This window comes from Dipodomys spectabilis, unplaced genomic scaffold (assembly GCF_019054845.1).
Source record: "Dipodomys spectabilis isolate Male_0828 unplaced genomic scaffold, ASM1905484v1 ptg000043l, whole genome shotgun sequence".
Classification (NCBI taxonomy): Eukaryota; Metazoa; Chordata; class Mammalia; order Rodentia; family Heteromyidae; genus Dipodomys; species Dipodomys spectabilis.
In genome coordinates, this window is record NW_024870720.1 from 28,025,102 (window position 1) to 28,041,319 (window position 16,218).

Here is a 16,218-nt window from a genome sequence, read left to right on the forward strand (position 1 = left end):
AATACCACGTGCGTGCAGGTGCAGTTTTTACTCGGCTACCTCTTTTTAAAAACCTAACATAAATGGTGCCGTGACTCGGATAAAGGCTTATAGTCAGGAAAGCTGGGATTTCTGTTTTTTCCTCTTTTTTCTTTTTTTGTTCTTCCCTTTTTGCTCTGAGGAATACCCACAGTTCTGACGGCCTTTTGCGAACCAGTCTGTCTGTGGCGGAATCAGTGCATCGATACCATTGCTGCCTTCACATCCACGTCCACACCACTTCTCTACTCTGGTGAGTGAAACTACTCTACGGCTCTCTGTTACTCAGTCTCTGTCCAGACGTGGCGCCACGCCAGAGAGCTCCTACGGCCTTTAGCTGAAAGGCCGGTCACCTCTGAAGCCGAGGACGCTTGGTTTTGGGGGCTTGGCCATTTCTCTCTAGAGGGCTCTGGGGGAAGTCGGGACGCCGCTTCTGCCTGGTCAGCTCTCCTTCACTCACCAGACTGACTCTACTCATTTAATGGGGTGCTACGAATCACAGCTGAGCCGTGAAACCCCTTTGAAATGTCTCCTGCGCTCCCTGGAAAGCCAGAGAGCCTCATTTTTATGCCATTCTCAGAAGTACAGTTTTTGCTAGTGCAATGGTAAATGATCAGAAGTCTGTTTACTTTCGGGCTCTCTTTGCTCTCTGCCATTCATGGGCAAGTTTCTACCCTTTTTTTTCTACAACTTTTTGGCTTGTGCCTTGAAGAGTGCGATGCAGGCTGGGTCCCAGGGACCGCCCTCTAGGTTCCCTCTCAAAGGCTAGCCAATGTAGGCTTAATCTATTCAGGCTTTCTTTGCATTCTTTCAGAAATTCGCCATCTTGAATTCGCCATCTTGGCCACGTGGTGGGTTAAGGGTTTGGCCCCATCTGACCCTTAACCTTCCACTAAGTTTACTACTCCATCTATTCTAAGGTGCCTTGCTAACAAGTTGCTCTTTTCACAGGCCCTGGTAACTGAGGCCCAACCATCTAATGTGCTTTGTTAGCAAAGATGTCTAAACGTCAAAATTTTAGGTTTTGAGTTTTGCCTTTTTTGTTCTGTGTTGTGTATTCTACTACTGACTACATGGTACTAAAATACTGGGCATACCTATGCTAAAATTCTCATCACATCTAATGAGTTTTGTCATTGCAGAATATTTGTTGGTCAATTCTTGATAAGAACCAGGTAAGCTCTACTTATTCTACTTGATCTCCTTGTTGCTTTAATTGGAAATAATAAAGGGCTTTTGAGGCAAAGACTGCAGTTCAAAGCCAGCCCAGGCTGAAAAATCCCTAAGACTCCATCTCCCAGCTAAACTCTGCAAGTGGTACTATAACTCAAAGTGGTTCAGTGCTAGCCTTGAGCAGAAGTGCTCAGGGACAGTGCCCAGGCCTTGAGTTCAAACCTCCTTAAATACTAGTGGTACTATAACTCAAAGTGTTTCAGTGCTAGCCTTGAGCAGAAGTGCTCTGGGACAGTGCCCAGGCCTTGAGTTCAAATCTTGAATACCAACTGGGACAAGCCATCCCAGCAATGAGCACCTAGACTCAGCCAGTCTGGGGAACAAGGGAACATGGAGAAGAGTAAGAGGAGATAATGTCACATCAGCTACTTTGTGCCTGCCCTTTCAAAATTAACCTGAGCCGGGAGGTCAGTAGAAGTAAGAAACCTGCCCATCTAGTGTCCATACCTGTGTACCTATTAACTGGACAGGAATTTAGATTCTTGCCTTTGTCACCTGACTTCTCCACCTAGTCGCCTGATGCCAGAAGTAGCTAGGGACGTTTCTAACAACATTTTCAGCTCAAGTCCTTCCTCTTGCCATTTATTTGCTCTCTAGTATTTTTTTTTCCAGCCCCTCAATGCTCATGAGACTTCTCCAGACTTCACCTAAGGACTCACACCACCAAGGGACAGCTGCTGCTCACTGCCTTCTCTGGGAGGAGACCAAATTCCAGCCTCTTACCCCTATTGTCGACGCCCCTTGTCAGCAGGAAGTAGCCAGAGAGAATCCTCGCCCTATTTCATGATTATTAAAAGGCTGGAATGTAAGGTCCGCCCCTGGATGGCAAGCAGACTCCACCCTCCTGGCAGCAAAGTCTCCACCCAGTACCTGCGTTACCTAGGCAACTGGGACACCTGGAAGAGGTCACATCTGCATCCGCTGAGGTCACATCTGAATTTGATGTGGCCACACCTTTCCCCGCCCATACCCTAGATAAGGGCTAGCCCAGGCCCAGACTCTCTCTTTTTCTCTCTGTTCCTTTCTAGCTCTTGAGCTTGCTCTTGCTCTTCTTTTCTAGCTCTCTTGCTCTTGCTCTTCTTTTCTAGCTCTCTTGCTCTTGCTCTTCTTTTCTAGCTCTTTCCTCTTTTTTTCTCTCTCTGTTCGTTTCTAGCTCTTGCTCTTCTAGCTCTCTTGCTCTTGCTCTTCTTTTCTAGCTCTCTCTCTGCTCTCTCTCTGCTCTAGCTCTTTCCTCTCTCTTTCCCAGCCACGTGGAGTGCCAACCTTGCCTGGTCCCAGCAGGTCTTCTGAATACCTGAATACCACGTGAGTGCTACTGTTCTTACCCCTCTCTCTGCTCTTTTCTAGCTCTTTCCTCTCTTTCCCAGCTCTCTCTCATTGCCAGGCCTTTCTCAGCCACGTGGAGTGCCAACCTTGCCTGGTCCCAGCAGGTCTACTGAATAAACCTACCGCTTACCTGAATACCACGTGCGTGCAGGTGCAGTTTTTACTCGGCTACCTCTTTTTAAAAACCTAACAGACCCATTGTGCAGAAGAAAAAAAAAAGTTAAACTGAGAGAAAGATAGAATTACAGAATGCCAACTTACTGGAATTTTGCTAGAGGCTGAATGATCATCTGATAGTGTTGAGCGCCCTCTGGTGGTCATTTTAGTAAACACATAGATTTTCATTAGAAACACCAACACCTTTAGAGAATTCATTTGTCTATGGTGAAATGGATAGGTTAGAATTTTACATAAAATTAAGTTACTAAACCAGGCACATCTGTAATCCTAGCTATTCAGAAGGCTGAGATCTGAGGATTATAGTTTGAAGCCTGCCCAGGCAAGAAAGGCCTATCTCTAACATACCATTCAGAAAATGCTGGAAGTGGCGCTGTGGCTCAAGTAGTAGGGTACTAGCCTTTGGCAATAAAAGCTCAGGGACAGCCCTCAGGCCCTGAGTTCAATCTCTGGGACTGGAGTGCGTTTGTACACACACACACACACACACACACACACACACACACACACACACACACACACACACCACGAAAGGGCTGACGAATGAATGGCTCAAGTGGTGTCCCTGCCTAGCAAGTACAAGATCCAGAAAGTCTTGAGTTCAAACGTTAGTACTGAAACAGGACGTGCCGAGGAGGGAAGGGAATGGAGGGAGAAGAAAGTAGAAGAGGAGCAGCAGGAGGAAGGAGGAGGAACAGGAGTGGGAGTTGGGTTGAATATGATCACTTATATTATATACATGTATATATTGAATGCCATAATGAAATCTATTAGACTAAACACTTTAGATAGACATGGTGATAAGATCTTTAACCCAGCTACTTGGAAGTTAGGAATGAGAAGATCGTAGTTTGAAATCAGCCTGCACAAAAGTTATTAAAACTTCTCTCCTAACAAGCCAGGTGTAGTAGCCCTCACCTGAATCTCAGCTATATGAGAGGGGAGAGGAAGAGGATTGTGGTCCAAGCTTGGCCTAGGAGAAAGTGTAAGAGTTGATCTGAACAACTAAATTTAAAAAGACTGAAGATGTCACTCAAGTGATAAAAAGTACTTGTCTAGCATCAGAAGAGCCTGGTTTCAATCCTCAGTACTGGTTCCTCCGAAAACAGTCAAAACAATAATTTTAAAGTTTCCCTGCCTTCTTGATGAAGATCTAGGCAAGCACATCAATTCCACTGGACTCAAACCTAAAACCACATATGGCCAATTTGGGAAATACTTGTGCAGACAGGTTAATCCTGACAAAACAGTGCAGTTTCTCTAACTAGAGCTAAAACATAAAGGGCAAGGGACAGATGGGTTGTGCGCAGCATTCAGAGAACATCAGGATTTTAAGCACAAATCTTAATATTGTCATTTCCACATGCAACAGCCATGGTATCACTCCTGAAAACATGAACGGCTAGTGACGAGCATCTAAAAATGTTAAATGTCCCCATAAGATTTCACCCTCTTCTTAATGTCATATTCATGAAACCTAGAGAGAAGAAAACAAACTAGAAGAAGAAAAAAAGGAAAAAGAAAGAACTACTGTTGGGTTTTTAACACTGCCTCCTCAACAGAGTTTGGAAAGCAGGAAACACACACACACACACACACACACACACACACACACACACACACACACTACACTACACTACAAGCCACTGTTTCTCTTTTCTTAAGGGTTGTAAAGGAGATGGACAGAGCTAGTCTTTTACAGTGCCCTGCCCCTGCCTCTGCCTCTGCCTCTGCCTCTGCCTCTGCTTCCTCCTGGCAACGCTGCCCAGTTCGTTCACAGCCCTCAGGCGCCACCTAGAGGCATCCAGCAGAAGTCTGCATCTCGTTTCAGTCAGCTTAGGTAAGAGTTCAAATTCCAATGCTATCAGGATGACCAGTTAAGATGAGATCAGATGAAGACGTGCACTTGTGCATGGCGTGTCTCATTGTCAGGCTAGACCATCTCACTGTCCCATTAGTTAACATTTCTGGTCCACTTACATGGAAGGAAGTAAACAGAAAAGTCCAGGGAATCTATAATAGCTCCTGGTGAGCCTTCACTTGAAAATACTACAGTGGGGTTATTCAGAGCAAAATATAGCACATGTCCATAAGAAATGCTGAGGTGTAAACCCCTTAGTACAATTAATACACTAAAAAAGAATGAATGAAAATAGGTCCTGTTGAAGGGACTGGTACTCACTGGAGTGGGGAGGGCCAATGGACAGGATGAATGAGGATGAATATGGTCCAAGCACTTTACTTGCATGTGTAAAAACAGAACAATGAGCTAGGCATCGGTGGCTCACACTTGTAATCCTAGCTACTGAGGAGGCTGAGATGTAAGGATCACGGTTCAAAGCCAGCCTAGGCAGAAATTGGTGAGACTTCTCTCCAATTAACCATCTAAAAGCCAGAAGCATAGCTTCTGGTAGAGGTGCCAGCTTTGAGTGAAAGGGCTCAGGGACTCAGGAAAGGGCCCTGAGTTCAAGCTGTAGGACCAGCAGCAAAGAAGTAAATAACTAAATAAAAAGAGAAAAGATGCCGGACACCGGTGGCTCATGCCTGTAATCCTAGCTACTCAGGAGGCTGAGATCTGAGGATCATGGTTCAAAGCCAGCCCGGGCAGGAAAGTCTGTGAGACTTATATCTCCAATTAATCACCAGAAAACTGGAAGTGGCACTGTGGCTCAAGTGGTAGAGTGCTATCCTTGAGCTGAAGAGCTGAGGGATAGTGTTTAGGCCCAGAGTTCAAGCCCCATGACTGACAAAAATAGAATATTTTTAAAAGATCAATGTTTGCCTGCTAATGATCACAAAAAAGCACTAAGTTGGGGATTACAAATACATTTTAGTGAGCAGATGGATTTGCAAATATAGACTGTACGGATGAGACACAGTGTATTTTAAGTAAAATAACACTATCTCACACACACACACACACACGTCACAGAGTTCTTCTAAAAGGTTTTGGGGAGAGAGGTGAGAAGATGGAGAAAATATTCCATTTTAAAGTCTGTGCTGAGTTATGATTGCCACTTTGTTTTTTTTTGTTGTTGTTAATTTTTACTCCCAACTAGAATACTTGTATTATTAGCTTCAGCTCGTTGGAAATGTCTCAAGGTTTGGAATGTTGAGTATGAATAAGGACACCAACTCAAGATGAATTCAACAAGGCAAAGTTTACTACTGTAGAATAACACGGTACTGCCAGGTCCTGGTAGCTCATGCCTGAAATCTTAGCTACTCAAGACTGAGATCTGAGGAATACAGTTCAATGCCAGTCTTAACAAAATCCACAAGACTCTTACCTCTAACCACCAAAAGCCAGAAGTTGCATTATGGCTCAAGTGGTAGAGTACCAGTCTTCAGCAAAAGATGCTCAGTGATAGAGCCCAGACCCTGAGTCCAAGCCCCAGAACTGGCACACACCTTACCAAAAAAAAAAAAAAAAGTACTACTAACAAGAAAACAAGTATGAGCATGCACCTGGTGGCAGTCAACAGGTTTTATCCGTCTTTTGTTACTGCCCCGCCTTCCAAGAGTTCACAGTCTTGAACAATTGGCTAGTTTGAAAGGGGTTAAAAGTTGATCCAAGATATCAACCCAAACCAGGAAACCTGGCCAAATTTTTTTAATTTAAATTTTATTGTACAGGTGATGAACAGAGGGGTTACAGTTCCAGAAGTAAGGTAATGAGTTCATTGCTTATTTTTTTTGGGCGGGGGGGGGGGGGGGGGGGGGTCCAGTCATGGGGCCTGAACTCTGGGCCTGGGCACTGTCCCTCAGCTCTTCAGCTCAAGGTTAGCGCTTTACCACTTGAGCCACAGCGCCACTTCAGCTTTTTTCTTTTTGCTTATGTGGTGCTGAGGAATCGAACCCAGGGCCTCAGGCATGCAAGGCAAGCGCTCTACCACTGAGCCACCTTCCCAGCCCCAAGTTCATTGCTTTTTGAACAGTGTTATCCCTTCCCTCATTTTCTCCTGTCCCCCCCCACACACACCACACCTTCCCCCGCTCCCCAAGTTGTAAAGTTCATTTCTGATCTAGTGTCTAGTGAGTATCACTGTTGAATCGGTTCACCCTTTGTCCCAAACCACTTTGACAGAAAAGATTCTAACTCACCAACTCAACCAAAGCTTCTATAATAAATTTTACAAGAATGTCTCACCTGTATAACCCATGAGACGAATTTAAGAGCATGGAATATGAAGTTATAAATTTTCTCCCACAGATTATAGATTTTATATTTTTAATTCTCCCACTCTCAAAAATATCCATCCTTCACAGGAAATCCAGGAAGCCTGAGGTTATAATTAGAATATTCCCCTAAGTTTTAATTATACAAAGTTGAGACATTCAGAAATGTAGCTGCAATTAATTGGTTTGATAGATTCAATTTTTAGCTCTCCTACAGAGCTACCCCAGACCACCAAAATTAAAACCAAGTTAAACAATACTGTTTTCTCAATTCCTTAGGCAAAACAAATATAATTGCCTCATTAGAGACGAAAAGAAAAATGCATGCCTGTGAAATCTCATAATGCAAAAGCAGAGGTCTTCAACAGTATATACATTTCTTTAGTATTGCCTGAGCTACAGCAACCCCTGTGGCTACTTTCCTGGAACATTTATTTTTCCTTTGATTTCAGGTTTTCCCATCCTTGTTTTTGTTTCCAAACATCCAGAAATCCTCATTTTCTAAAACAAAATCAGCGGCACAGGACTAGACAATGAAGGCCATGCTGCTGTGGTAGAGCTTACCTGGATCTGGGCAGTAAGGGAGGCAGTCTGGGGCAGAACACGAGGAAACTTGGTTCTGTTTCTGACTCTTCGTAGGACCCCATTGTCAACCTCTTCTCGTGTTCCAGTTACACCAAAGCAAAAGAAAAGCGTTCTGAGAACTAGCAAGGCTTGTAGAGGAAGGTGGTGTGTTTTTTCACCTGCTTGATTGAAAACATTTGGGAATTTTCTTCACCTTTTTTAATCGCCAGGTTTTTGGGATATAAATTAACTAAGACCAACTCAAAATGAGTTTGGTTGTTTTTTTTAATGTCAGTCTGGGGGCTTGAACTCACAGCCTAGACTCTGTCTCTGAGCTATTTTTTTTTTTATTCAAGGCTAGTGCTCTGCCATTTGAGTCACAGATCCATTTCCAGCTTTTTGGTAGGTAATTAAGGAATAGAGTCTCATGGACTTTTCTGCCCAGGCTAGCTTTGAACCATGATCCCAACATCTCAGCTTCCTGAGTAGCTAAGATTACAGGCTTGAGCCTCTGGTGCCTGGCTCAGAATGCTTTTTTTTAGGTTTTGTATTTTGGGATTTCATTGTTGTTTTTCATTGTTGTCTCGGCAGCACTATAGCTTGAGCCTACAGTTCTATAGATTGTCTTCCGTAATTTTTTCTTGGTAGTGTAGGTAGCATAAAGGAATCTGTCATGCAGCATAAATTAAATACAAACAATGAACGTGGTTATTTACCTAAAATTGGAAATGTTCCAAAAAATAGCACTGTAGTATCAATAATAGCAATTACTGAAGTTCAAAATTGTCTAATTCCTCTTACTTTTGATTCTACTTTTTTCAGTCCATAGCAACCTCTCTGTGGTTAAGTTGGTACTCACCTGCAGATCATTTTGATTGGTTTGTTTCTGTTTACTTTGCTGCATTTGGCAACTGACCATTAGAAGCTTTTAGAGTAGTATGGCTTTCAGCTCCTTAGAAGAGAGGTGTCCAAGGGCTGGGGATATAGCTTAGTGGTAGAGTGCTTGCCTACCATGCATGAAGCCCTGGGTTCAATTCCTCCATATCATATAAACAGAAAAAGCCAGAAGTGGCACTGTGGCTCAAATGGTTGAGTGCTAACCTTGGGCAAAAGAAGCTGAGAGACTGCCCAGGCCCTGAGATCAAGCCCCAGGACTGGTAAGAAAAAAAGGAGAGGTGTCAACTCCACTTTGAGATGATGTAAAACATTTAAACAGGGCTGTGTCCAAAATACTCCATGATTTCATTTTGCAATTATGAAATCATCCAAATAAGAATGGATCACATAATTATAAGTAAAAGATTTGCATTCAGGATCTCTGGCTAAAAATGTTAATTCTTCTTGTATTATTTCATTCTTACAATATTAAGTTATTAGAATATAATTTCAATTCCAGTATGAAACTTGGTAAAAAATATTGTCCTCCAACTAATTTTTCATGTTCACCATTATAAAGGCAAAAATAAGAACAATTGTACTTAGGGTTTTTTTCCTGTCATTGGGAATTTCCCAGCCTTGTGTTTAGCTATTACTCATACATGTTTAGAACTTTTTGAATTATTAAAAAATGGAAATTAGTTTCATAATTAGCTTCTATTAGTGAATAATTTTAGTTTTTAATTCTAGTCATAATTAAAAAATAGCAGGAGTGATTTTTACCTGAGTCAAATTTACAATGAGAGCCAACAGTCTAAATTATTCTGCTATGGTTTTCAGATCATTCACTCCCTAGAGATGACCTGCTTTCAATCTATTGGAAGTGAATTCCTTTCCTATGAAACATTCCTGCCATTTTCACTGTTTTGAGTCTTACCTGAATTTTCTCACCAGACACAAAGACTAGTTTACAATGGAGTTTTTTTGTGCCAGTACTAGGTCTTGAGCTCAGAGCCTGGGTGCTGTTAGCTTTATTCTCCTAAGTCTGATACTTCATCATTTGATCCAGCTTCTTGCTGGTTAACTAGAGAGAGAGAGAGAGAAGTCTTTGGGGATTCATCTACCTGGGCTGGCTATCAGGCAGGACCTTCAGATCTCAGCCTCTTAAATTGCTAGGATTACAAGGAGTGACCAGTGCTTACCCAGCATTGACTTTTTTTTAAATTTTTTATTGTAAAGATACTATACAGAGGGTTACAGTTACATGAGTAAGGTAATGAGTACACTTCCTATTGAGCATTATTACCCGCTCCATTGTTTTCCCCCTACCATCCCTTCCCTCCCTACCTTCCCTGAGGTTCTTTTTTTTTTTATTGTGATTAAGTGATTACATAATTTCCCAAATTTCACAGTATTGTGGAATAATGATGCTCATTTAAAGTCACAAGTTCATTCTAACTTTCCTGGAGCAAATTGTCTAGCACAGTCTATAACATATAAGGGTGTACACATATACACCATACATGTGATCAGCAGCATGGGGATATTTAGTAGTGGTTTGACCAGATGAGTGGAAGTTCTTTGTTTCTTAAGTCCTGTTAATTTTGTCGTATCACCTAACATTTTGGATTTAGCATCCACTTATCAGGGAGACCATGTACCCTTTGTCTCTTTGCTCTTGGCTTACCTCGCTCAACATGATTCCTTCTAGCTCCATCCATTTCCCTGCAAATGCCATTAATTTGTCATTTCTAATGGCTGCATAATATTCCATTGTGTATAGATACCACAATTTTTGGATCCATTCATCTGTGGTGGGTCATCTGGGTTGTTTCCATATCCTGGCTATTGTGAACAGTGCTGCAATAAACATGGAGGTGCACTTGTCCTTGTATATTGGTTCCTGTTGTTCAGGGTAGATCCCTAGAAGTGGTATGACTGGGTCGTAAGGGAGGTCAATCTTTAGCTTTCTAAGGACCCTCCAGACTGCTTTCCAAAGTGGTCCAGCATTGACTTTTAAAACAATTTTGTAATTATCTTTACATAGTTGCACATGGGGTTTTAGTCCCACGTTACAAGTTTACAATGCATCTTGATCAGTGTCACCCCCTTGGTAACTCCCTTCCTGCTGTTTGGGGTTGGAACTCACTATGCTGTTGCTGCGTTCCACCCTTTGCTCTTACTTGGAGTTCCCTGCCCTCCTTTCTCACTCAGGTCATTTCTGCGTGGGACTCGGTGACTCAGATCTGACATGCCTGTCTGCCTCAGGTGAGAGCCATCTCCTTCACCCTCATCCCCCTCATCACTCTTCAGCTCCAGGCCCAGGGTTTTCTCTGCTCTGGGAGACTTTTTCTACTGTTTGGACTCTGCTTCCTTTTCCTCATCCAATATTAACTTTCTAGCAGCTCAGCTAGGCCCCACCTCACTTGCTTTCACGTTTCCTCCAGGTGCTGCCCCTGGTGTGGCTAAGTGCCAGGTGCTACCTTTCCCTAGCAGCTTCTCACTTGCATCTCTACTCTATTTTTTTTCCCTCTTAGAGGTTATGAGGGTTCACCAATTCTACCTCAACTCAGGGCAGGGTTTGGCTTGTTTGTCCCTTGTTAGAAAGATGACTTCAATGACCAAGCCGGGTGCTGGCTGAGTGCTGGTGGCCCACCCCTGTAATCCTACTCAGGAGGCTGACATCTGAGGGCTGAGGTTCGCTATCAGCCCAAGCAGGAAAGTTCATGAGACTCTTATCTCTAATTAAGCAGAAGTAGAGCTGTGACTCAAGTGGTAGAGTGCTATCCTTGTTAAAAAAAAAAAAGGCTCAGGGACTGCTCGCAGGCTCTGAGATCAAGCCCCAGGATCAGCATGAGAGAGGAAACGAGAGAGAAGAGTGGAGAGAGATGGGGGAGAGGGAAGAAAGGAGAGGAGAAAGGAAAGAGGAGAGAGTAGAAGAGAGGAGAGAGAGGGGAGAGAGGAGAGAGGGGAGTAGAAAAAGAAGAGAGGAAAGAGGAGAGGGGGGAAAAGGGAAGGGGAGAGAGGGGAGAAGAAGGGAGGGGAGAGTTGAGAGAGGAAAAAAGAGGAGAGAGGGGAGAGGAGGGAGAGAGAAGAGAAAGATGGTTCAAATGTTGTCAGAATATGTACTTACAGGCTTTATATTTAGACAAAACTTATTCCAGCTATTGTCTTCTACTTTTATAAAGGTACTTTATTTGCTGCCCGATCTTTTCAAGATTCCCTTTGCACAATCGCAGACTCCATTAGAGGAGACTCCCAGTGCATGAGGGATACCTCAAGACAGATGATAGGAAGAACAGAGGTATTGTGTGGGAGCTGCAATGTGTGCACTACACTGGCCTTCTCCGGTAGTAGGATTTTGAAAGCGTTCCTCAAATGTGCCTGGTTCATGGGTCAGAAACCCAGGTCTAAGGTTTCAATTAAACACAGGGTCTTCTCTCTCTGGAAAAGGATTCTCTGCCCAAATGACAAGATCTTCCTTTCCCCCCAGACAGGACAGCAGACATAAGGTCTACATCAAGTTGTTTATTCTCACAAGCTCATGCCTAAGTTGCATTCTTTGGAATATGATGTGACCAATTTACAAACTACTAGATTGAGAAGTCCAGCCTCAAGGCAGAATTCTCAGTCTTTTCAAAGATCAAATTCTGTAGGATCCAGACCAGCAAAAAGGACATCAGATATGTCTGCCTATTCCGAATATTCTAGAGGATAGCCTGCTCCCTCTGCTTCTCTGCTGTTCCATGGTCCTATACTCTTTCCTGTTCCTCATTGTGGTCCTTCCACCTTATAGGGCTAACCTGGTTGTCACTAGTCAATTTTTTGCCATTGTACACTTTGGCCTGAGTGAAAAAGCTTTTGTGCTGAAGATATTTTTGTATGCTGCCGATTATAAAGTCCCAGATGAACCTGTCTTGTCTCTTCAAGCTATCATAACGCAAAGGACAGGAGTCTTTTCTCTCTAGGTCAGGAGAGGCTCTTGAATTGGTTCTACTACCTTCTACCTTGGGAGATCTAAATGAGAAAAAGAAAAAAGCCTTTAGTTTATGTATTCTGTGCTTATATATTAACTGCAGTATGGTTTGTATCTATTCCATCGATAGGCCCTTTGGCCTGTGAAATTTAAAATGCCAGTGAATTTTAAATTTTCTATTTTTTTTGTCCGTTATGGGGCTTGAACTCTGGGCCTGGGCGCTGTCCCTCAGCTCTTCAGCTCAAGGCTAATGTTCTATCTCTTGAGCCACAGTGCCACTTCTGGTTTTCTAGTGGTTAATTGGGGACAAGAGTCTCATGGACTTTCCTGCCTGGGCTGGCTTTGAACCATGATCCTTGGATCTCAGCCTCCTGAACAGGAGGCTGACTAGGATTACAGGTGTGAGCCTGTAATTTGCACCTGGCAAATTTCCAATGGATTTTAAAATGCCAGAAATTTGAACACTAGTGGCATATACTTCCTGGTGTTTGGACTTTTAAGACCCTACCAGGCACTACTGGCCACTCAGGTGGTGGCTGAGATCCAAGGATCCCAGTTCAAAGTCAGCAGAGACAGACAAAAATCTCAAAACTCTTGTCTCTAATTACCCAGCAAAAAGCTGGAAAGAGGAATGGCTTGAGGTAGACAGCCAGCCAGGAATAAAAAAGCTGCCAGTGAGAACACAAGCCTCAAGTTCAAGTCTCCGTACTGGCATGCGTGCACACACACACTCACAAAGACCCCAGGAAGAAGTCATAACAGCATGTGGATTTGAATTTCCCCTAGGTGTGATAAGACTCCCCTGTGCCTTTGGAGCTTACTCAGTGGCACTAGAAGTCCTTAGCAGCCCTGAGTCAGGCCCCAAAGATGCACTGAGAGGGTGGCCCTGAGCCCCCTCCTCTCATCTGCCCCTACACCAACCGCCTCTTCCAGTAACAGTCACATTACATTTTGTCTAACACGAGACCAAACATCCAACAGGGGTGCCACAGATGATAATGAGATGAAAAATGCATCTAAGGAGCTCATAGCTGTCAAAACATCTCTAGTGAAATTCGTTGTGTTGTAGCAATGCTGGTGTCAACATAGTTACTGTGCACCAGTCCTGTAATAGTAAGAGTCATGTGCAGTACATGATAATCATAATAAACAACTGTTGCTGGCAAAAAAAAACAACAAAGCAAACTGGGAGTCATGAAGCTGGTGGCAAGAGCAAAGAAATGCCACCACCATGACGGGACTGCCAGACCTCATCCAGCAGCCAAATAAATACACCATGACAGCAGTCACAGATGTGTATCTGTGCATGCCCAAGTCTGCTGGAAGGCTGTGAGCATGCTCCCGAGGTGCTGGGCATCACGTATGGGCAGTGGGTAGGAGCTCTGCTTCCACCAGCCCCTTGCTTCTTCTTGGTAAGGGATTTCTTGGCAGTTTGTCTGGTCCCAGGAATTTTATCAGCATCTTCATCGGTCCCCATTTGGTGACTGCAAATGTTTGAAAGTCAGAGAATGCATTCCTGTAGATGAATCTGGTTTAACAAGTGACCCTGGTAACTGCACAGTAGATTTTCCCATCACCTTGGCAACCAGGGGCCCTGTGCTATCTGCTTAACCTCAGATGTGTGGGTTCCTGACTAAGGCTGTTTTCAACCTGGTCTATCAAGATGTAACTTCATCTTAAGTCAAAACGCATTTGCATAGTCGTATCTCTTTATTCACATCAACAAAACAAAATCAGTGAACAATGAATCATCGCTCCAAAGTCGGGTGCTTGCAAAGCTTCACATTTTTGTCAACACATGATAATAAATTGGACTCTGCCAACACATGGTAATTTGCACGTATTTATTTCTTCTCTCCTTAAGGCACATCAGTCCTTTTGTGTGTGGGGGGGGGGGGAAGGAGGGGCGGCAGGGACTTGAACTTCTGCACCTGGGCACTGTCCCTGAGCTCTTCAGCTCAAGGTGAATGCTCTACCACTTGAGCCACAGTGCCACTTCCAGTTTTCTGGTGGTTAATTGGAGATGAAGAGTCTCACGGACTTTCCTGCCTGAGCTGGCTTTGAACCGTGATCCTCAGACCTGAGCCACCAGCACCTAGTACCTCAATCCTTTTATGTTTAGAAATATTAGATACAACACTGTGGAGGACATTTGGCGGCCATTTTAAACAGCAAAATCCCAGCAAAAAAGCCAAGAAATGAAAAAAATCCAGTACTACACTGAGTGTGAAAAGCGCACACAGTGCAGGAACTGAAGCAAGTCTTAACTAGTTTGAACTCCACTAAGAATGTGATTGGGGTGGCTTGAATGTTTCACTAAATGACCTTGACAACACTGCAAGTACTCATTTGGAGAAAATGAATAAATTTTAACAAGAAGGCAGTTCGCAAATACAAAACCCACAAATAAAAAGGACTGACTGTCTCAAGTTTCAGTTCCCTCACTGTGACTGGAAAGCAGCGTCTCAACTGCAGTCACACACCAAAACCTGAAAATCAGCTGCCTTCACCCAGCTCCACACTCTCAGTAAGCTGTGCTCATGTGACCATCGAATTCTACGCTGTATTGTTAATTCTTATATATGTGTGCAGGTCCTGGGACTTGAACTCAGGGCCTGGGGGCTGTTCCTGAGCTTTTTTGTTCAAGGCTAGTGCTCTACCACTTGAGCTACAGCTCCACTATCGGCTTTTTGGTGGTGAATTGTGGATAACAGTTTCATGGACTTTCCCAGCTGGGCTATTAGGTAAGAAAGATCTCATCCTCCTGAATAGCTAGGATTACAGGTATGAGCCACTGGCACCTGGCTTAATATTTATGAAAAAGTTCATAAATTCATTAAGATGACCAATTAAGAGTTAACATACAGGGCTGGGAAGGTGGCTCAGTGGTAGAGTGCTTGCCTTGCATGCCTGAGGCCCTGGGTTTGATTCCTCAGCACCACATAAACAGAAAAAGCCGGAAGTGGCGCTGTGGCTCAAGCGGTAGAGCACTCACCTTGAGCTAAAGAGCTGAGGGACAGTGCCTAGGCCCAGAGTTCAGGTCCATGAAGGGCAAAAAAAAAAAAAAAAAGTTAACATACATCACTCAAAGAAATGTCTACATACACTTTAGTTTTTATTTTATTGTAAACAGTAAGACAGATTACAGGGTTTCTCAGATTCAGGTCTATTCTAACAATAAAAGTTACAATTTTCTCAATAAAAACCTAAAATTTTCTCAAATGCCTATCAAATTTATTATTTCTTCTTTTGGTTTTTTTTTTTAATACCAGTACTAGGGCTTTAAACTCAGCCACACATTCTCACTTGGCTGGTGCTCTACCACTTTAACAACACTTTCAGTCCATCTTTTTGCTAGTTAACTGGAGATTAAGTCTCTCAGATCCCTGAGCTGGCTTTGAACCCCAAGGTTCCTTAATAGGTAGGATTATAGGTATGCACAACGCATCCAGCCTCAAACTTAATTAAGAATGTATTTTGAATTACAATTAATTTTATCACCTCTCCAAATGAAATAAGCAAATAATAGAAGTTATGAATCTATCACCTGTCCAATTTTCCTATAAGCATTCTACAGAACTTAAATAAACAATAGTTAAAATCACCTCCACATCCAGACACCAGTGGCCTATAATTTTAGCTATTTAGGAGGTTGAGATCTGAGGATCCTGGTTTGAAGTCAGCCTGAGCAGACAAATCCAAGAGACGCTTATCTCCAATTAACTAGCAAAAAGTCAGAAGTAGAGGTATAGTTAAAAAACTAGAGGGCGGGCTGGGAAGGTGGCTCAGTGGTAGAGCGCTTGCCTTGCATGCCTGAGGCCCTGGATTCGATTCCTCAGCACCACATAAGCAAAAAGAAAAAAAGCCGG